Source organism: Chiloscyllium punctatum, unplaced genomic scaffold, assembly GCF_047496795.1.
Source record: "Chiloscyllium punctatum isolate Juve2018m unplaced genomic scaffold, sChiPun1.3 scaffold_155, whole genome shotgun sequence".
Taxonomy (NCBI): Eukaryota; Metazoa; Chordata; class Chondrichthyes; order Orectolobiformes; family Hemiscylliidae; genus Chiloscyllium; species Chiloscyllium punctatum.
This window is the reverse complement of record NW_027309889.1, coordinates 51,219-73,263: the sequence shown is the minus strand read 5'-3', so window position 1 is coordinate 73,263 and position 22,045 is coordinate 51,219.

Sequence of the window (22,045 nt, the reverse complement as noted above, 5' to 3'; positions counted from 1 at the left end):
CTGTGGTACCGAACCCATAGACTATTCTGGGGCGAATACCCCCGGACCACGGCTGGTTTCGTGTTATAGACTTAAAGGATGCCTTCTGGGCGTGTCCCCTGGACAAGGACAGTAGGGATCTTTTTGCTTTTGAATGGGAGGATCCTGATACTAGCAGAAAACAGCAGTACAGGTGGACCGTGCTCCCCCAAGGATTCACTGAGTCCCCGACTCTGTTCGGGCAGATTCTGGAACAATTATTGGAGGGACTAACCTTGTCCCCGGCCCTTAAGCTTATACAATACGTGGACGATCTCCTTTTATCCGGACCGGCGGAGGAGGACGTCCTACTTGGGACTAATGCCCTGTTAAATTACCTAGCTGAGATGGGGTTAAGAGTGAGTCAGAAGAAGCTCCAATATGTCGAGAAAGAGGTTAAGTACCTGGGACACTTGATAAGCCATGGACAGAAACGAATAAGTCCGGAAAGAGTGTGGGCAATAATCGAACTAGGCCTCCCAATGACCAAGAGGGAGTTGCGGAAGTTCTTGGGACTCTTAGGCTATTGTCGGTTATGGATAGACGACTATGCCCCCCTTACTAAAGACTTGTACCTAAAACTCATTGAGGAGGCACCCAACAGAATAAGATGGGAGGAAGAGGAGAAAAAGTTAATTGAAACCCTAAAAGGAAAATTGATGGCTGCACCTGTTTTAAGCTTGCCGGATTTTAGTAAGACATTTCGTCTCTTTGTGAACTCCAGAAAGGGAACCGCTCTTGGAGTATTGACCCAGGATTGGGGGGGGAAAAGGAAGCCCGTGGCTTTCCTGTCAAAAATTCTGGATCCAGTCTCCCGAGGGTGGCCGGAGTGTGTCCAAGCGGTGGCAGCCACGGCAAAGCTGGTAGAGGAAAGCAGGAAGTTGACTTTCGGGGCCCCCTTGACAGTCACTACTCCCCACCAGGTTAGAACTATCCTGAATCAGAAGGCCGGGAGGTGGCTGACTGACTCAAGGATTCTGAAATATGAAGCCATATTGTTAGACCGAGAAGACCTCCGAATAGAAGTCGGGGGCTGCCAGAACCCGGCGGACTTTCTTTGGAAAGGGGAAGGGGAGGAGGAACTGGAACACTGCTGTTCAGACATAATAGAGTACCAGAGTAAAGTGAGGGAAGATCTGAGGGATACCCCCTTACATGCAGGTAGGCGGTGGTACATTGATGGGTCCTCTCGAGTGATAGATGGGAAGAGACACAACGGGTATGCAGTCATTAGTGAGACTGGTTGGGAATTAGTGGAAAGTGGACGGCTACCGAATGCCTGGTCCGCACAAACGTGCGAATTGCACGCCTTGCACCGGGCCCTGAGGAATTTAAAGGGAATAGCCGGGACAATCTACAGTGACTCTAAGTATGCCTTTGGGGTAGTACACACCTTTGGGAAGATCTGGAAAGAAAGGGGAATGATAAATAGTAGAGGAAAGGAGTCGGTCCACGAGGAACTAGTAGCCATGATCTTGGAGGATTTGTTGCTGCCACAAGAGATTGCTGTAGTACATGTGAAAGGGCACCAGAAAGACGATAAAATAGAGACCCTGGGGAATCAATTGGCAGATGAACAGGCAAAATTGGCCGGGATGGGGAAGGAAGTAATAAACTGCCTGGTAAGGATTCCCCAGATATCCAAAATTACCGAAGTGCCCACGTTTACTGACAAAGAAGGAACTCTTCTTGCGTCTCTGGGGGGTACAAAGGATAGGGAAGGCAAGTGGACCTTACCCGATGGCCGCCAGCTACTAAATCGACCATTGACGCGGGACATTATTGCCCGTCTACACCAGGGTGGTCACTGGGGCACCCAGGCACTGTGTGATGCCTTCCTGCGCCGATATGCTCACACTGGTCTCTACACAGTAGCTAAGCAGGTCACAGGAGATTGCATAACATGTCGAAAGATTAACAAAAGGGGGCTGCGGCAGCATGCAAGACAAGGGGGTAGGAGTCCGGCCTATAGGCCGTTTGAGTATATCCAGGTAGATTACACTGAGCTCCCCCCTATAGGTCGCCTGAAGTATCTATTAGTAGTGGTAGATCACCTGACAGGATGGGTGGAAGCTTTCCCCACTACCACGGCAACGGCAACTCAGGTTAGCAAGATTCTACTCGAGCAAATCATCCCACGATTTGGGCTACCCCGCGCTATTGACTCTGACCAGGGAAGCCACTTCACCTCGACCGTCCTGCAGAATGTAGTGCAAGCAATGGGGATTGACTGGGATTTGCACACCCCCTGGCATCCCCCCTCCTCGGGCAAGGTCGAAAGAATGGACCAGACCATCAAAAAGCAGCTAACCAAACTCACTAGTGAAATAGGCCTGCCTTGGACCAAATGCCTACCCCTTGCCCTATTGCAAATTCGCACCCAGCCAAGGCGGGATTTGGGCGTCTCCCCTTTCGAAATGTTATTTGGCCTCCCGTTCCATGGGCCGAAGGGGGAACCTCCTGTATTCGAGTCTCGGGATATGTTTGTGCAAAAATATGTGGTGGCTCTGGGGTCTGCTCTATCTCTTTTACCCCAACAGCGACTTTTGGCACAGACGCCGCCCCTCGAGTTTGCGGTGCACACCGTCAAGCCGGGTCAGTGGGTCCTGATTAAAAGCTGGAAGCAACGTACCCTCGAACCAACTTGGGACGGTCCCTTCCTGGTACTTTTGACGACCGAAACGGCTGTCGTACGGCCGAAAAGGGCTAGACACATTACACTCGAGTCAAGGGACCAGTGCCACAACCGACGGAGGACGAACGAACCTCTCTGACAAAGGCATCTAAGGAACAGAGACCCTGAGAACGAACTAATCGGACTTTGGCGAGTCTAAAGGAACTGTGCCCTCGGGCTATGGGTGTCGCGACAAAATGCGGTCAATCGTATTGTGAACTTGCTATGCCATTATCCTTGGGCTGGGTCATAGTGTGCGTGTTACCCAATTTGGCCTCCGGATAAAACAAGCAGAGGACCGTCAGTGGTTCTCCATCTCTGTGCTTGCCAACCAATCAACACAGACATTTAGCTTAGACCTATGTGAGTTGGTGCCCTGTAGGACTAAAAGTGAACGGAATCAAACTAAGCGGAACCTGGAGAGAGAAAGGGGATTCCAGGGTCAGACGTTAGTATTACAATTGCATGGTAGGGAAGGCCTAAGTAGGCTTCCAGCCCCCGGGGTCCAGGCTATGGTGTCAGTTGTCCGTGATCCCATCACCCCTGGACGGGATTGTGGGCAGAATCAGTGCAATCCGCTTTATCTGACCATAAAGAACTTGGAAAAGAACGAGCGAGACTTAATAGAACAATACTGGGTATTAGAGTTGGGGGCCAGGCAGGATGGGGGGGGATGCAGCTGTGCTGCACGTATATCACGGTCATTGAAGCTGAGTCTAGGGGCTCATCCACCACTGATAAGCAGGAAAAGATTAGAATAATTGAGGTGACGGATTTGGAAAAGACCTTTGAAATAGAAACGGGATACGGGGAGGCGAATGCCTGGATGGAATGGGTCAAATATACTGTGAGGAGCATGAAAAAGAGTGATTGCTACGCATGCACGAGTGCCCGCCCTAACCCTCAGGTGGTCCCATTCCCGCTGGGATGGGAGAAACACCCACGAGCCATGGACTGCATGATAAGGCTGTACCAGGACCGAGAGGCCTGGAACGACCCCACTTGTCGACCCTTGAGTTTGAAGTTTCCCCCCGTCAGGTCTGAGGGGGCGCCCCGCCCGCCATCATTCTCAGGGGTAACGGGTACACACCAGGCCTGCGTCTCTCGGACGGGTCTACAGTGGGACGACGATGTGGGGACATTTGACAAGTGCAGCGGATCAATCCGGCTGGTCAATGAAACTACCGGGGGCGGGAATTACTCCCACATTCATGTACCTAGGGCAGACCTCTGGTGGTACTGTGGTGGGAGGGTTCTGCGACCGACCCTGCCCCAAAAATGGACGGGCACTTGTGCAATCGTTCAATTGGCCATCCCATTCACCCTGGCATTCGAAAAACAAGAGCAACTCCGTTCTAGTGGAAGAGCTGAGAGAGCTTTGGAGACCTCTTTCGATGATAACATATATTTAGATGCCATCGGGGTCCCCAGGGGTGTTCCTGACGAATACAAGGCTAGGAACCAGATAGCGGCGGGTTTTGAGTCGTCACTGTTCTGATGGGTGACCATCAATAAGAACGTGGATTGGATTAATTATATTTACTACAATCAGCAGAGGTTCATTAATTATACCCGGGATGCAGTGAAAGGAATAGCAGAACAACTGGACGCCACTAGTAGGATGGCGTGGGAAAATAGGTTGGCCTTAGACAAGATGTTGGCAGAGAAGGGGGGTGTTTGTGTCATGATAGGCACTCAGTGCTGCACTTTCATCCCCAACAACACAGCCCCTGATGGGTCCATCAGCCGCGCCCTGGATGGACTCACCACATTGGTGGACGAACTGGCCGAAAACTCGGGCATCGACTCTGGCCTCACGGACTGGTTGGAAGCTTGGTTCGTTAAATAGACGGGGGTGGTCGTTCCCTTTCTTGTCTCATGTATAGTGGTGGCAGGGGTACTCACTGCCCTTGGGTGTTGCGTTATTCCCTGTGTCCGGGGATTAACTCAACGACTGATCGAAACCGCCCTTACTAAGAGGGATGTTCCCTATGGGCAGGTTGAACGAATAAATCTCGAGATGGAACAACGTGAATCCCTCTTGGGCGGGGATAGTATTAGAGACGGGCAGTTTGATGAACAAGCTCGGGAGTTATTAAATGCCCTGGAGAAGAAACTTACGGTTGAAAAATTACAGGCCGTAAGAAAAGACACGGGGGATTTGTAGGGGGTAGTGTAATTTTTAAACGGTTAGCTGCCTTTTAGTCTTTTCTACCTTATAGTAAACACAAGCAGACACTCGAAACTGTTGCCGGACCTCCCCCATGTTTATATGAATGAAATAGTTGTAACAGCTTTCCTCGATAGTTGAGAGACCGCCCTTAACCACAGTTGTACAACATCATCCATATAAGGAAAGAACGGGAAGCTCGAACACTGATTGGCCAAGTGAATAACAAAATAATCGCAGGCACCAGAACCCAAATAAGGAAAACAGTGGGGAATCCGAGCACTCGTTGGTCAAGACAGCAGTAGTAGACCCAGCCCACATATACATGTATATAATGCTGGAGATTACAATGCTTGTGTGTGTGTACCTTTGGGAACAACACCCGACTTTGCAAAGTTGACTGAAAAAGTTTTGGACAGACTCCTCCGTGTCTTTGTTCCTGGGAAGGGAAATAAAAGTGCCGTAGATGGGGCCGGACAGCCACTTATCTCGCACATCACTGAGTTCACCAAGTATGTGAAATGATTGAAGGCATGACTGAACAGAAGTCCAGCTGTGGCTAGAACCGCTCTCAGACGTGCTCCAAAAACATGAGCAGCAACTAGACAGCCTTGGAAACAGAACATACAATGTCAAGTGCCGAACTGCATTGACAGAGACTGCGATCAATTCCTCTCGGGAGAGGATCATCCCCCTTGAAATACAGGTCCATACCTTAACTGAACAAGATGACCACCTCGAGAACAGGGAGAGGACGAAGAATGTTCGCATCGTCGATCTGCTGGGCCAGACGGCAGGTGGTCAGCTTTGATCTGGCTGCTGTGATTCCTTCACTTCGAAGCTGAAGTTCATTGGGTTACGGCACGGTGGTAAGACTCAGACCAACGCCTTTGCCCTATCATGTGCGGTTACATAGTTACAGGGATAAACAAAGACTGATGGAAGATCAGTGTGGTTTCTGATGGCTTTAATTCACGAGAGCTCCAGGATTATGTTCTTTTATGACTTTTCAGCATCGGTGATTCAGGAAAGAAAATCTTTTGATGATATCAAGAGAAGAGTAAGGGAACTCGGGATTCAGTATTCCTTATGTTCCCAGCGGTGCTCTGTATTGTTTTGAATGGGTCAATGAACTCGTCTCATTCTCCAGAGAAAGGGAAAACTTTGTGGATATTTTAAAGAAAGCTGGATGTTTAGATAATCATGTTTCTCCCTTAAAGAAATTTTGTTGGATTTTTCTGGTATTAACCAGTGTTAAATTATAGTCGGGGATGGGTAGAGTGCACACTTTTAACTTCTTCATTAGGATTACTACTTGTTTTCTCTTCCTTTGCTTGTGTCGGAGGTGTGGCTCAAGCTGGAGGGAGTTACAAAAGTAGTTGTGATGACAAACTGCTGACCTAAGGACGGTTGAAGCCTGGTTTTTGTTATCAATTGCCCTGAATGCCATATTGGTAGGGGGGAGAAGATAAAGTTTTGGGATATGTAAGTGCCCCCAATGGGCGGGGTAAATTTCCATATAAAGTGTCATTGGCACTTGGGATTTTGTTTTGTTCATTGTTTTTTTTATGTGTTTAGCTTTGGAAATTTTGCGAGCTTGTTAGTTGTAGTAGTAATAGTTTGTATCATTTTTAGGGTCGCTGAGTGTTTTATCATTAATGCTCAGCGATGTGTAATTCGATGTGAAACTCTCTCGAATTCAAATGTTGCTGCAATGTGTTATGGATTATTATGTGGTTAAATGGTGTACCTGAAACATTAAGGGCAGTGATCTGCCAGTCAAGAGGAAAAATGTAATTTCTCGTCTTAAAATCAAAGAGGGTGGACGTTGTTCTATTGCAGGAGATGCACCGTGATGACAAGGAACATTTGATGTTCCAGCAGGGCGGCGTTGATCGGGTTTATTTCGCGTCTTTTATTACTACGAGTAGGGGAAAAGTCAGAATGGATAGTAAGAATCTTCCATTTAAATCACTAGATTGTATTAAACACTCATGGAAGGATCATAATCCTCAAAGCCTTGATCTATGGGAATTAATGCAGTGTTTTGAATTGCCACCCAGTGCACCCGCTTAAAATCCTGGTAGATGCATTTCCCAAATTAAGTTATCTTGCATCGTGGCACGTTATTGTAGAGGATATTTCAACGGTGGACAGAATGTCCAAAGGTCCCCAATACCCTCGTTATAATGTACGTAATTAGTGGATTTGTGTGCAGAATCAGAGCTGGTGGATGTCTAGAGGCAGTTCTACTTCACAAGTAGAGATTTTATTTTCTTCTTGAACCTGCATAAGTGGCACACGAGGGTTGATCTCTTCCCCATCCCTGAAACAATCTTAGGTTCGCTGGCATCCTGCACAATTGGGAATATTACCCCAACATACTTGCTCCAGAAATGGGATAGAAGTCACATAAGATTATGTTGTTTGCAGATGAATGTCTTATATTTTTGTCAAATCCCGCAATTTCGGCAGCTCATGTGATGCAATGCATTAATTCGCTCGTCACCTTTTTGGGCTTTAAGATTAATTTTACAAAGTTGGAGGCCATGCCTATGGGAGGCCTCAGGGAAATACCAGATTTTGAGGGGAAATCCTGTCTTCCTTTTAAATGGACGGGGGTGGGTGGGGGGAGGGAGGCTTCTCTATTTCAGTATATTCATTACATCCGTTTTTGATCATTTATTTAACAGGAACTATGTCTATTTGTTTGAAAAATTTAACAAGACCTTTAAAGAAGGGAGGCACCTCCAATATCCTGGATAGGTCGGATAGCTGTTCTTAAAATGAATGTTCTTCCTCATTTACTGTACCCCGTGTGAAAGCTTCCTTTTATGGTTCCCAGACAGACATTTAGGAACCATAAGCGACTCTCTATCAAGCTAACCAAATTTTAACTACCCCACATTGTGGGGAGTAGATCTCCCAGATTAAAAGTTATGAATTCAGGTCTTTTTTATCCTATGTTAGTGCCTGGGCCGCTGATGACTCGGCGTCAATAGGATTAGATATTGAACCCTCTCAGACAAAGTGAACCCTTATTGGTCTGCTGGTCTTAGACAAAATGAGAATATTTATGGAGTATTGTAATAACCCAATAATTATCAATACTGTTAAAGCATGAATGACAATGCGTCAGATTGAGGGCAATACAGTCAAAACCATGTTTCTTACCCCTATAATTGGTATGCCGGGTTGTCATGCTGGGATAATGGATTCCAGGTTTAAACTGTGGGCAGCAAGGGGTGTGTCTTACTTGAGTGATTTAGAATTAGTAGAATCCTTACAGTGTGGATAAAAGCCCTTGGGCCCAGCAAGTCCACTTTGACCCTTTGAAGAGTAGCCCACCCAGACCCATTCCCGTACCATCCTATATTTCCCCTGAATAATGACCCAACCTACTCATCACTGAACACTATGGGTGATTTATCAGTAATCAATTCATCTAATCAACACATCTTTGGACTGTGGGAGGAAACCCACACAGACAGGCCTCGAATATGTTAACTCCACACAGCCAGGCACCCAATGCCGGAACCAAATTCGGAACCCTGGTGCTGTGAGGCAGCAATGCTCACTACTGAGGCACCTCGTGCTTTTTGAGGGAGAAACAATGATGTCATTTGATCAAATAACTCGTACGTATGGACTGGCTAGTAGAGACCTCTTCTCTTTCTTTTCCAGATCAGAGATTTGATTTAAAAAAACACACTTTTACCAGACTCTTACAGATCCAATAGAGAGAAGAGGGTGCTTATTGCTTAGAATACACTCTCCCACAGTACCCTTCATCATTAGTTGGAGAGTGTCCCCTCAGACGAGACTGTGCAGCTTTGTGATGTCTGCGAGAGAGAGTTGGGGGGTTCAGAACACTTCGGAGCCAGAGGAGGATATTTGTGAAAATGCTCGAAGAATTTCATCTGTAATAGGACCCTTTCCATGCAGTTGGAAATTTTTCATATGGGCTATCTGACCCTAGATTACCTCCCAACATTCAAAATGGGATTATCTTCAGCATGTCCGAAATGCAGAATGACTACAGGCACGCGTACTCATTGCATGTGGTCCTGCTGCAGGCTTCATATATATTGGAGCATTGTATCAGGTGTGATAGAGTGGGTCGAGGGGACTGAATTGGAGATGGACCTGGTTTCTCTTTTCCTGGGCCTGCCCAGGGTACTTTACACAGATGCACAAGTGAAAAAATATCCTTAGTTTCTGTGCTAGGAAAAGCATTCTGTTGTGTTGGATGTCTGAATCACCCCCCCCCCCAAAAAAAACCCCCAACCTCCTCCCGCACCCCCCGCCCGGGTCTGTTGGGTCGTCGTAAGCTCTTCATGGAGAATATCCATTTGGCCTTTCTCACCAGCATGGTGCACCAAAAACAGAGATTTATATAAGACCATGGCAGACCTTTTTGAATTACCGTGATACAGGCTTATCTGCCACTCTCGGAAGGGCTTTTATACAGCCCTGAAGGTATTATCTAATGAATCTTATATCCAAAGAGGAAGAATAATGAACATAAAAAGGGATATCAGCTAATGCTCTTGAAGAACGAGAGCTATCATTTTGTTACACTGAGCAGTATTATTTATTCATTATTTACTGTTAATGTTTGTTTTTCTTCTGTCCGTTTAGTGTTTTTAACTTGTTTTGTATGTACATGCACATGGGTGCAATTTAGATCAGTTACTTGAGTTGTGTTGTTATTGGTTTATTATAATATTAAAATTCTCTTTTTCAATAAAGATATTTTTTAAAGTATTAAAATGTTAACATTGATAGAATACAGTCCCAAAGAACTCTCATTACACAGTCCACTCATGGTGGTTTATCTTGAGGGTCACCACATCTCGGGTGATGGGGTGAGGTTGAGAGAGCGTCCCCTTCTTGGTAACCTCTGTCAGTGTGAGGAACTGAACCTGCGCTGTTGGCCTCCCTCTACATCATAAACGTGCCGTCCAGCCAACTGAGTGGGAGACTGTGTAACTGTTACACACAAATACAGTCACAAAGGGCAAGAGAAACACTCATAACAAGGAAAGTGGTACAGTTCAGATAACAGATATAACATTTATGGAGTATTGTCATAACCCAATAACTTTCAACACTGTTAAAGCATGAATGACAATTCGTCACATTGAGGGCAATACAGTCAAAACCATGTTTCTTACCCGTATAATTGGCATACCGGGTTGTCATCCTGGGATAATGGATTCCAGGTTTAAACTGTGGGCAGCAAGGGGTGTGTCTTACTTGAGTGATTTATAATTAGTAGAATCCTTACAGTGTGGATAAAAGCCCTTGGGCCCAGCAAGGGTAAAAACATTCTCTGCTCGAAATTGTATTTTATAACAAGACGTATTTAGAAGTTGCTTTTGGTTTAATATCATTATGGTGAGTCAACTGAAATAACCAGAATTACACAGTGTGATTGGATATCTATAACCATAAAATGAAAGTATATTTTTGTTTGGTCTGTGTAAAACATGCTGACTGTTGCATGAAAGTATACAGTTGATAGAATATACTGTTAGGAGAGTGCGTTCAATCGGAAATGCCCTCAAACAGGCGCTTGAAGAAAATTGGGGTAAAAGTGTCTGAGTGCCGTCTGGACAGTGACAGGAACGCAGAGGGTTGAATGACTGAAAGCTCCTGTATCTGAGAAAAGCACCAGATCAGCTGGGAACTTATTAAATGCTAGAGCACATTTGAAGGGCTGAATGGCCTCAACATGGTTTGAAATATGTGTGATTTGGAAAACGTGCATCTCTACTCCTTCCTCTTGTGTGGTTACACACTGGGGCACTGCTAATTTTCCTGAAACTGGGCATTATTTGGAACACTATCTGGAACATTCCATATTCGGTGTTCTCCAGAATGTTCTCTAACTGTGTGAGGGGTATTACAAAGGCGTGAGAGAGAGAGAGTGAAGCTGTTGCATGCGGCAGTGAGAGTGGTGGAGCATGAGCCTTGGTCGTGCTCTAACAGATATACAGTGAGTGTGATGGAGTAGAGAGACCAATTACCCTGACAGAGCGGAGAAGGTTATTGATGCTTGTCCTGTTTTGCTGGACATTTCTTCAGGCCGCAGATGCTGCACTGAATTTGGTGGTGAGCACAGACCATGATCGGTGGGTCTGGTAGTATGGCCCCCTCTGCGAAGGCAATGGCGCCGCTCTGCACTAGCCCATCCACTATGCACACCATGCACCGTCAACAAACTATCTGCCATGATCGGGGTAAACGGTACAGGGCAGCTCCAAACTGAGAAAGCTCAGCCGTGTGCCCCTTGGCCTGTTAAAGATGGCACCAGTGACAGGGAACACGGAATAGCTAGGGAAATCCTGGCGACTGTGAGTACCTCCAATCGTGATGGGTGGGAGAATCGGGCTGGCATTCAATGAGAGGTGGGTGGGGTGGGTGGTATTTAATGAGGTGAGTTCGATAGGACAGCACCAGGAAACTAGCTGAGCTTCGTACAAACAATCCCTCTGTCACACTCAATGAAAATGACACTGAGACAAATTACTGTTTTATACAGTTCAATGAGCCGAAGACTCTGCTGTCCTCACTCCCAGTTACAAAGTTGCAGAACAAATGCTCATTCAAAACTCCCCATCGCCTGAACTCACAGCATTATTCCATATACTCATAATTCTTCATAATACTGACCGGTGTTGCATGATACTATCGAAATGTCTTCATATCAGCATTCTAAAACCTGTGAACATATCTTTCCATGACATTTTTTCTCAATCTGTCCCTCTCTGTCTCTATCCTGAAACACACATGTTTACAGTCATATGATCCTACTGCATGGAAACAGGCCCTTCGGCCCAGCTGGTAGATGCCGACCAAAATGTGCATCCACACTCACCCCAATTCCCTGCCCTTGCTCCTTTCCTATCCATGTATTTATCCAAATACCTTTTTAATGTTGTTATTGTACCCACCTCAACCACTTCCACTGGCAGCTCAGTCCAAAGGCAAAACACAGTCTGTGTAAAAACGTTGACCCTCAGGTTCCTTTTTATTTTTGTCCTCTCCAAACATTAACAGAAGTCCTCTAGTCCTTGGCTTCCCAAACTTGCAAAAAAAAAATTGAAATATTCACCCTATGCATGGTTCTCATGATTTGATAAGAGGTACACTTCTATATAATCCCCCTCAGTTTTCTACGCTGTAAAGAAATATGTTCTAACCTGTCCAACTTCTCCCTAGAACGCAGACCCTTTAGCTCAGGAAACATCTTTGTAACTTTCTTGTACATTCTTTCTCGTTCAATAATATCCTTTCTAGGGCAAGGTAAACAAACCTGAACACAATACTCCAACTGCAGCCTTACCAACATCCTGTACAACGGCAACAGAACGTCCCAACTTCTATACTCAATGTCCTGATGTAGGCCAGTGTGCCAACAGCCTTCTTCACTGTCCTGTATATCTGCGACTCAAATTCAGACAACCATGCACCTGATTTCCAACATTCTTTTGTTCCACTACACTCCTTAAGGCCCTCTCATTCACCATTAAACTCCCACCTGAATTTGACTTTCCAAAATGAAAGATGTTGCATTTATCTATATTAAACTCCACTTGCTATTTCTCAGCCCACTTCCCCAGCTGATCAAGGTAGTGCTGCAATTTCTGATAATGTTCCTCACTGTAAACAATACCTCCTATTTTAGTGCCATCTGCAAACTTACTAACCTGCATTGTGCACTCTCGTCTATATCATTGATCTAGATAACACACAGCAATGGGGACAGTACGGACCCCTGAGGCACTCCACTAGTCACAGGCCTCCAGTCCGACAAGCATACCTCCACCATAGCTTTTTGCTTTATAATGTCAAACCAATTGCGTAACCAAATTGCCAGCTTACCTTAGAGTCTGTGCGATCTAACCTTCTAGAGCGGCCTTTCATGTGGAATCTTACGAAAGGCCTTACTGAAATCCATATAGATTATGTTGACCGCCCTGCCCTCGACAACTTTCCTGGTCACTTCCTTAAAAAACCCTAATAAAATTAGTAAGGCATGATCTGCCATGCACAAAGCTATGCTGACTGCTCCAAGTCAAACACTGTCTTTCCAAATGCATGCATATCTTGTACCTCAGAACCTTCTCAAGTAGTTTACTGCAAACAGATGTGAAGCTTACTGGTCTGTATTTCCCAGGCAATTATTTGCAGCCCTTCTTGAAGAAGGGCACTATATATTTGTTACCGCCCAGTCTTCCAGGACCTTGGCCCCTGTCTTCTATCACCTCTTGCAGTGCTCTTGGATATATCTGGTCAGGACCAAGAGATTTATCTGACTTTGTGCATTCTAATATGTCCAGCAGCACCTCTACTGTGATTTCGACAGTACCAAGATATGACACTTAACCTCCCAAAGGTCACAAGTCTTCATGTCTTTCTTCATGGTAAACACAGAGGGGAAATTGAGGACCTCAACCATCTCTTGTAGTTTTATACATGCGTGCCTATTTTGGTTTTTAAGGCATCCTATTCTCTCTCTAGTTGTTCTTTTTCTTTACTATAGTGAACTTGGGTTCACCCTAATCGTCTCAGCCAAGGCTATCTCATACTCCCTTTTCGCCTTCCTGATTTCCTTCTTCAGTAAACTCCTGTATCCCCTGTATACCTCCAGGGATTCCCTTGATCCCAGCTGCCTGTACCTGAACCACGCCTCCTTTTTGTTGGTCAGAGCCTCAATATCTCTTGTCATCCAGGGTTTTCTCTTCCACCCTCACTTTCCCTTCACCCTCACAGGAATATATAAACCTTGAACTCGAGCTGTCTCACTTTTACAACCCTCCCTCGTGCCCAATATCCTTATAACTGAAAACAAACTACTCCAATTAACCCCTGCAATCCTCTGTCTAATTCCAACAAAATACGCTTTGCCCCAATTCAGAACTTGAATCTGTGGACCAATTTTGTCTCTCCCATAACTATTTTAAAATTAATACAACGCCAGTCACTTTTCCCAAAAATCTCCCCCACTTTACCACCGTCACCTATTCATCCCTATTTCCCAACAGTAGGTCGAGTGTGTCCATTCCCGTGTAGGACCCTTTATATACTGCTTGGGGAAACTTTCTTGAACAAACTTAAGAAACTACGTTCCATCGAAGTTCTTAACCATCTGGATGTCCCAGTCTATGTTAGGAAAATTTAAATCACCTATTATAACAATCCTAATGCTCCTGCTACTCTCACCAGCTTCCCTGCATATTTGTTCCTCTAATTCCCATTGATGATTTGGAGGCTTATAGTGCAACCACTATAACATCACTAACCCCCTCTTACTTCCTTGTACCATTCACAGAACCTCATCGGATAATATCTCAGTTATTTCATCTTTAAATACTTGTGGGATACTCGCCTTAATCAGAACTATTGGTGTTTCAACTGTTTCCATTTACATCTCTCCCTTGCAATGATTTTCACATCTGCATCAAAACTTGTCAAGGTACAGTGGAGATATGGTGCTGTAACTGGATGGGAGCTGCACATCCTGTCACTTCCAGCAAATTTCCCCACACTGATCTAACACAGTGTTTCCGAAAACTGGAACAACCTGTGTTTATATATGAATAAACCAGTGAGGTCTGCACATCTCCCCACGCTGGACATTTCACCCAGGATTATAGATCCAGCATTGGTGTGGGCTGCACAGAGTTCCATTCTGGACATTGCTGGGTTGTATTCTGCAGTACGCTCGCCATATCAACACAGTGCTCCATCCCGAATGTATAATGGACGGGCAGGTTATGGGAGTTGGATTGTGAATGTGAGAGAACTAAACATCTGGCTATACCTTTATTTTATGTTTTCATTCTTGTTATTGGACCCTTCAAATCCAGACTCATCCTTAGACCCGACCATCTGGATGAGTGATGGTGACTGTTGTTAAAGCATCTGGGTCTGTAACGTGACCAACAAATGGAGCAGAGGCTGCAGAGAGTACAGTCTCCGTAAAATGGAATGAGGAAATCACAGTCTGATCAGCCGTGGTCTTAGTGAATGGTGGGGCAGGATTGAATGGACCACTAATGCAACTTGTTCATGTATTTATGTTTGTTCCAAGCAAACTCCCCTTCTCTCCCAATGTCCCATACTGGTTGGGAGTGAGTCAGCTCCTCCTGTTCCTGCGTAACAGGATCCTGGGGCCTCACTAGCCTACAGATTTCCCTGTGGCCTAGTTTCGAGCAGTTGAGTGACGACCTCCTGTTCCTTTCCCTGTTCCCGTGTCCCAGTCTCAAGCAGTTGAATGACTCCCTCCTGTTCCTGTGTCCCAGTTTCGAGCCGTTGAGTGACTCCCTTCTGTTCCTGTGTCCCAGTCTCGAGCAGTTGAGTGACTCCCTCCTGTTCCCATGTCCCAGTCTCAAGCATTTGAGTGACTCCCTCCTGTTCCTGTGTCCCAGTTTCGAGCAGTTGAGTGACTCCCTTCTGTTCCTGTGTCCCAGTCTCGAGCAGTTGAGTGACTCCCTCCTGTCCCTGTGCCCCAGTCTCGAATAGTTGAATGACACCCTTCTGTTCCTGTGTCCCAGTCTCAAGCAGTTGAATGACTCCCTCTTGTTCCTGTGTCCCAGTCTCAAGCAGTTGAATGACTCCCTCTTGTTCCTGTGTCCCAGTCTCAAGCAGTTGAATGACTCCCTCTTGTTCCTGTGTCCCAGTCTCAAGCAGTTGAATGACCGCCTCCTGTTCCTGTGTTCCAGCCTCAAGCAGTTGAATGACTCCCTCCTGTTCCCATATCCCAGTCTCAAGCAGTTGAATGACACCCTCCTGTTCCTGTGTTCCAGCCTCAAGCAGTTGAATGACTCCTTCTTGTTCCTGTGTCCCAGTCTCGAGCAGTTGAGTGACTCCCTCCTGTTCCTGTGTCCCAGTCTCAAGCAGTTGAGTGACTCCCTCCTGTTCCTCTGTCCCGGTCTCAAGCAGTTGAGTGACTCCCTCCTGTTCCTATGTCCCAGCCTCGAGCAGTTGAATGACTCCCTCCTGTCCCTGTGTCCCAGTCTCGAGCAGTTGAGTGACTCCCTCCTGTTCCTATGTCCTGGTCTCAAGCAGTTGAGTGACTCCCTCCTGTTCCTGTGTCCCAGCCTCGAGCACTTGAATGACACCCTCCTGTTCCTGTGTCCCAGTCTCGAGCAGTTGAGTGACTCCCTCCTGTTCCTATGTCCCAGTCTCAAGCAGTTGAGTGACTCCCTCCTGTCCCTGTGCCCCAGTCTCGAGCAGTTGAGTGACTCCCTCCCGTTCCCGTCTCCCAGTCTCAAGCAGTTGAGTGACTCCCTCCTGTTCCTGTGTCCCAGTCTCGAGCAGTTGAATGACGCCCTTCTGTTCCTGTGTCCCAGTCTCAAGCAGTTGAATGACCGCCTCCTGTTCCCATGTCCCAGTCTCAAGCAGTTGAATGACACCCTCCTGTTCCCATGTCCCAGTCTCAAGCAGTTGAATGACTCCCTCTTGTTCCTGTGTCCCAGTCTCAAGCAGTTGAATGACTCCCACTTGTTCCTGTGTCCCAGTCTCAAGCAGTTGAATGACCGCCTCCTGTTCCTGTGTTCCAGCCTCAAGGAGTTGAATGACTCCCTCCTGTTCCCATGTCCCAGTCTCAAGCAGTTGAATGACTCCCTCCTGTTCCTGTGTCCCAGTCTCAAGCAGTTGAGTGACTCCCTCCTGTTCCTGTGTCCCAGTCTCAAGCAGTTGAATGACACCCTCCTGTTCCTGTATCCCAGTCTCAAGCAGTTGAATGACTCCCTCCTGTTCCCATGTCCCAGTCCCAAGCAGTTGAATGACACCCTCCTGTTCCTGTGTCCCAGTCTCGAGCAGTTGAGTGACTCCCTCCTGTTCCTGTGTCCCAGTCTCAAGCAGTTGAGTGACTCCCTCCTGTTCCTCTGTCCCGGTCTCAAGCAGTTGAGTGACTCCCTCCTGTTCCTATGTCCCAGCCTCGAGCAGTTGAATGACTCCCTCCTGTCCCTGTGTCCCAGTCTCAAGCAGTTGAGTGACTCCCTCCTGTTCCTGTGTTCCAGCCTCGAGCAGTTGAATGACACCCTCCTGTTCCTGTGTCCCAGTCTCAAGCAGTTGAGTGACTCCCTCCTGTTCCTGTGTCCCAGTCTCGAGCAGTTGAGTGACTCCCTCCTGTTCCTGTGTCCGAGTCTCGAGCAGTTGAATGACACCCTTCTGTTCCTGTGTCCCAGTCTCAAGCAGTTGAATGACCGCCTCCTGTTCCTGTGTCCCAGTCTCAAGCAGTTGAATGACACCCTCCTGTTCCTGTGTCCCAGTCTCAAGCAGTTGAGTGACTCCCTCCTGTTCCTATGTCCCAGCCTTGAGCAGTTGAGTGACTCCCTCCTGTTCCTGTGTCCCAGTCTCGAGCAGTTGAATGACACCCTTCTGTTCCTGTGTCCCAGTCTCAAGCAGTTGAATGACCGCCTCCTGTTCCTGTGTCCCAGTCTCAAGCAGTTGAATGACCGCCTCCTGTTCCTATGTCCCAGTCTCGAGCAGTTGAATGACACCCTCCTGTTCCTGTGTCCCAGTCTCAAGCAGTTGAATGACTCCCTCCTGTTCCCATGTCCAAATCTCAAGCAGTTGAATGACACCCTCCTGTTCCTGTGTCCCAGTCTCGAGCAGTTGAGTGACTCCCTCCTGTTCCCATGTCCCAGTCTCAAGCAGTTGAGTGACTCCCTCCTGTTCCTATGTCCCAGCCTCGAGCAGTTGAATGACACCCTTCTGTTCCTGTGTTCCAGTCTCGAGCATTTGAGTGACTCCCTCCTGTTCCCGTGTCCCAGCCTCGAGCAGTTGAATGACTCCCAGCTGTTCCTGTGTCCCATTCTCAAGCAGTTGAATGACTGCTTCCTGATCCCAAGTCTGTGAAAATGGATGTCCTCCTCCTGTTTCTGGGTAACAGGCTCCAATAGCTCTGTGCTCACCTCCTGCCCCTGTGGAATGGAACTGCGGGACTGAATAGCCTCTTCACATTCCTTACAGCTTCTGTTGACTAAAAGCAATTCTCCTGATTCTGTAAATCACCATCAAAATCTGAATGATGTATTTTTGTATTTTGCTCTCAGTAATTGAGCAAACAATCTGACTGACAGAATTCAGAAGCTGAGTAGCCTCCTCCTGTTCCTGTGTTATACACTCAAAAGGCAATAGAGTCTCAGAGATGTACAGTACAGAAAACGATCCTTCAGTCCAGTCGTCTATGTCAACCAAATATCCTAAATAAATCTCGTTCCCCTTGCCAGCACTTGGCCCATCTCCCTCTAAATACTTCCCATTCATGTATCCATCCAAATGCCTTTTAAATGGTGTAACTGTACCTGCCTCCACCACCTCTTTTGTCTGTTCAATCCATACACACAGCAGTCTCTGTGTGAAAATGTTGTCCTTCATGTCCCTTTTTAAATCTTTCTCCTCTCACCTTAAACCTTTGTCTTCTAATTTTGGACTCGCCTATCCTGGGAAAAGACGTTGACTGTTTACCTTATCTATTCCCCTCATGATTTTATAAACCCCTTTAAGATCACTCCTCAGCCTCAACACTTGAAAGTAGCCCCAGCCTATTCAAACTCTCCCTGTAGCTGTAACCCTCCAACACCTGCAACATTATTTTAAATCTCTTCTGTACCCTTTCAAGTTTGACAACATCTTTCCGACAACAGGGAAACTGGAATTAAAGGCAATATTACAAAAGTGGCCAAACCAATGTCCTGTACAGATGCAACGCCTCGTGAAAATGTTTAGACACAAAGCACGGACCAATAAAGGGAACATCACCAAGTGCCTTCTTCACTGCGCTGTCTACCTGTGACAGCACTTTCAAGGTACGGAGAACCTGCACCACAAGGTGACACAGTAGCTCAGTGACGAGCATTGCTGCTTCAGAGCGCAGCGATCTGGGTTTAACTCCATCCTTGAATGACAGCCTGTGTGGAGTTTGCACATTCTCGCCGTGTCTGTATGAGTTTCCTCCGGATGTTATGTTTTCCTCCAACAGTATAAAGATATACAGATAAGGGTAGATTGGCCATGCTAAATTGCGTAAAGTACCCAGGGATGTGCAGGCGAGGTGGATTAGTTATGGAAAATGCAGGCTCAGAGGGATAGGGTAGGGGTTTGTCTAGTGGGATACTGTTTAGAGGGTCGGTGTGGCCTTGATGGGCCGAAAAGCCTGTTTCCTCACTGTAGGGATTCGATAACTTCTATGGAATTCTCCTTGATTGGCAGCTTTCGACAGGACCCTACCTACATGTCTTGCCTTGATATGTCTTGCCAAAATGCTACACCTCACATTTAAATAAAATAAACTCCATCTGCCACTCCTCGGTTCACCTAAACAAAGTCCCATTATAGTCTGAGAGATCATTCTTCACTGTCGACGACACCACCAAATTTGGTATTATCTACAAACTTACTGACCATACTTCATATACTCAAATGTAAATGATTTGTATAAGTGACAAAAGGCAGTGGACCCACTATTGATCTTTGCAGCACGCCACTGGTCACAGGTCTCCAAGTTTAATGAACAAATGTCACTGTCACGCCCTGTCTCCAATATTCAAGAAAAGTTTGGACCTAATTGGCGAGTTCTCCCTGGATCCCAGCCAGTCTAACCTTGCTAACCAGTCTACCATGTAGACCATTTTGGTTTTCTTACTGAATTCCATAAAGTCAACATCCACTGTCCTGTCTTCATCAATCATCTTCGTCACTTCCTCAAAAGATTACACCGAGTCAGTGAGACGTGATCTCCAATGTACAAAGCCCTCTTCAGTCCTTGTCTTTCCAAATACATATCGATCTTTTTCCTCGAAATCCCCTCCAACAATTTAGTCACCATTGACGTCATGTTCACCAATCTAGAGTTACCTGTTTTTTCTTTACTTTCTTAAATAATTGCACTATGTTAGCAGCCCTCCAGTCTTTTGACACCTCACCTGTGAAAATCAATGTTACAAATATATCAGCAAAGTGCATAAGCAATCTGTTTCCTAGCTTCCCGCAAACATCTGGGATACAACTGATCAGGTCCCAGGAATTAGTTCACCTTTATGTGTTTTAAAATGTCCAACACCTCCTTGTAATATAGACACTTTTCAAGGTATCATTGCATATTTCTTCATTCTCTCGCTCTTGTAACCTCCTCCACATTAAATACTGAGGAGAAATACTTGTTTAGTAACCCTCAAATTTGTTGTGGTTCCATAAATAGGTAGCCTTACTGATCTTTAAGGGGCCCTATTGTCTCCCTAGTTAATCTTTTGCCATTGAAGGATTTGTAGAATTTGTTCAATGCCTCATTAACCCAATTTCTAAAGCAATCTCTTGTCCACATTTTCCTGGCCCGATTTCCCGATTGATGATACACTTGCTGCCCTTATACACCTCTCGGGATTCACTTGATCTCAGCTCTGTTTACCTGACATATGCCTCCTTCCTTACCTTGACCATAACATCAATATATCTAGCCATCCAGCACTCCCTGCACCCACCAGCCTTGCCCCTCTCACTAATAGGAACACGTTTGCTCTGGACTCTCTGAAACCAAGTTTTGATGGTCTTGCATTTACCAACCATCCCTTAACCTGTGAATAGGGTATTCCAATCAGCCTTTCACAGGGCTCACCTAACACTTTCAAAATTGGCCTTGTTCAAAGTTAGAACTTTAATGTTGACATCAGGTAATTCCGATTCCATAATTAATTTAAAACTAATATTTATGCATAACAAACTTGAAAGTTAAATAAACACTTCCTGTGCCTCTATAACGGGCTCGAGAGACTGAATAGGCTCATCCTGTCCCTCTGTATTACACTGGAATGCTGTCCCTCTGTAATAGACCCAAGAGGCTTAATGGCCTCCTCCAGTTCTTCTAAACACACTCGAGAGGCTGCATGGTCTCCTCCTGTCCCTGTGTAACAGATCCGAGACACAGCAACCTGTGGATTACGAGCAGCCGGTAAACTGTATCTAATGGAGACCCATTCCTTTTCAGTTACAGAAACACAAACAACACAATGTACTCCAGGTGCCCTCTCAGTGACACCTCATACAGCTGCAGTGACAAATCTCTTTGTTTTGAATGATTCTGTTGGCAAAATGTGCCAATATTCCAACTTTCCACCTTTTCAAGTAGCAACAGGTTAATATGGGCTGAATATCCTTCTCCTATCCCTCTGTAAGGGGCACATAGGGACAGAATTGTTTTGGCCTGTTACTGAGCAGCAGTCGCAATGCTCTGTCTCAAGGTTATGAAAGGATTTGAAAACAGGACATTAAAACCAGGAGTAGCCTCACACTGGTCAATAAGTACCGTACTTTGTTTCAGGTATCTAGAAACTTGCCCACCAGACGTTTTTTTTTTACGCAGCAGATCTGTCATTTTATAACTGCCTATTTTCATAGACAGAGTGGAACATATATAGACCGCTGCAGTGTTCTGTTAATACTCTCATATACAAGGGGAAAAAAGATTAAAAATATTGAAAGATTTATGGTCCATCCCTCAGCAACCTTATCCATTCCGTCCAAAACCAGTAAATGAAAAGTGATGAATTGGTTAACTGAGCCTGTTTGTTCAGTGACTGTGATTAATGCCAATCTCCATGGATTCTAATTATCTCAGTGGAAGCTTTCCATCTTTTAATGATAAATGAGCTCCGTTCAATGTGTCAACCCATAACATGAGCGGGAGCATCACTGACAACACTGATAGGGATTAGCAGATCCAGAGAGAGGGTGAGGAGAGATCAGAATCAGAGAACATTAGACTGAAATATTCCAACAATGGATCAGAATCAGAGAACATTAGACTGAAATATTCCAACAATGGATCAGAATCCGAGAACATTAGACAGGAATATTCCAACAATATACAGGAGCTTATCCGATTATGTTTGGTATCTTTCTGAATTTGATTGGATGTCATTATCATTGCGGATTTATTACGCTCTTCTCATTATTCAATACTTTTATTATCCCTTCCTGGCTATCGTTGGTGTTCCTGGTGAGTGTCACTATCCAGATTTTGTTTTCTATAAACCAGTCATGAGTGTATTATTGTTATTTCATATTGTCTACACTTCCTGCCACTATTATTGTTCCTGTTGAATCTCTCCATCCAGATATTCACTCTACAGACCACTACGAACTACATTAATGAAGGTGTTCAATTA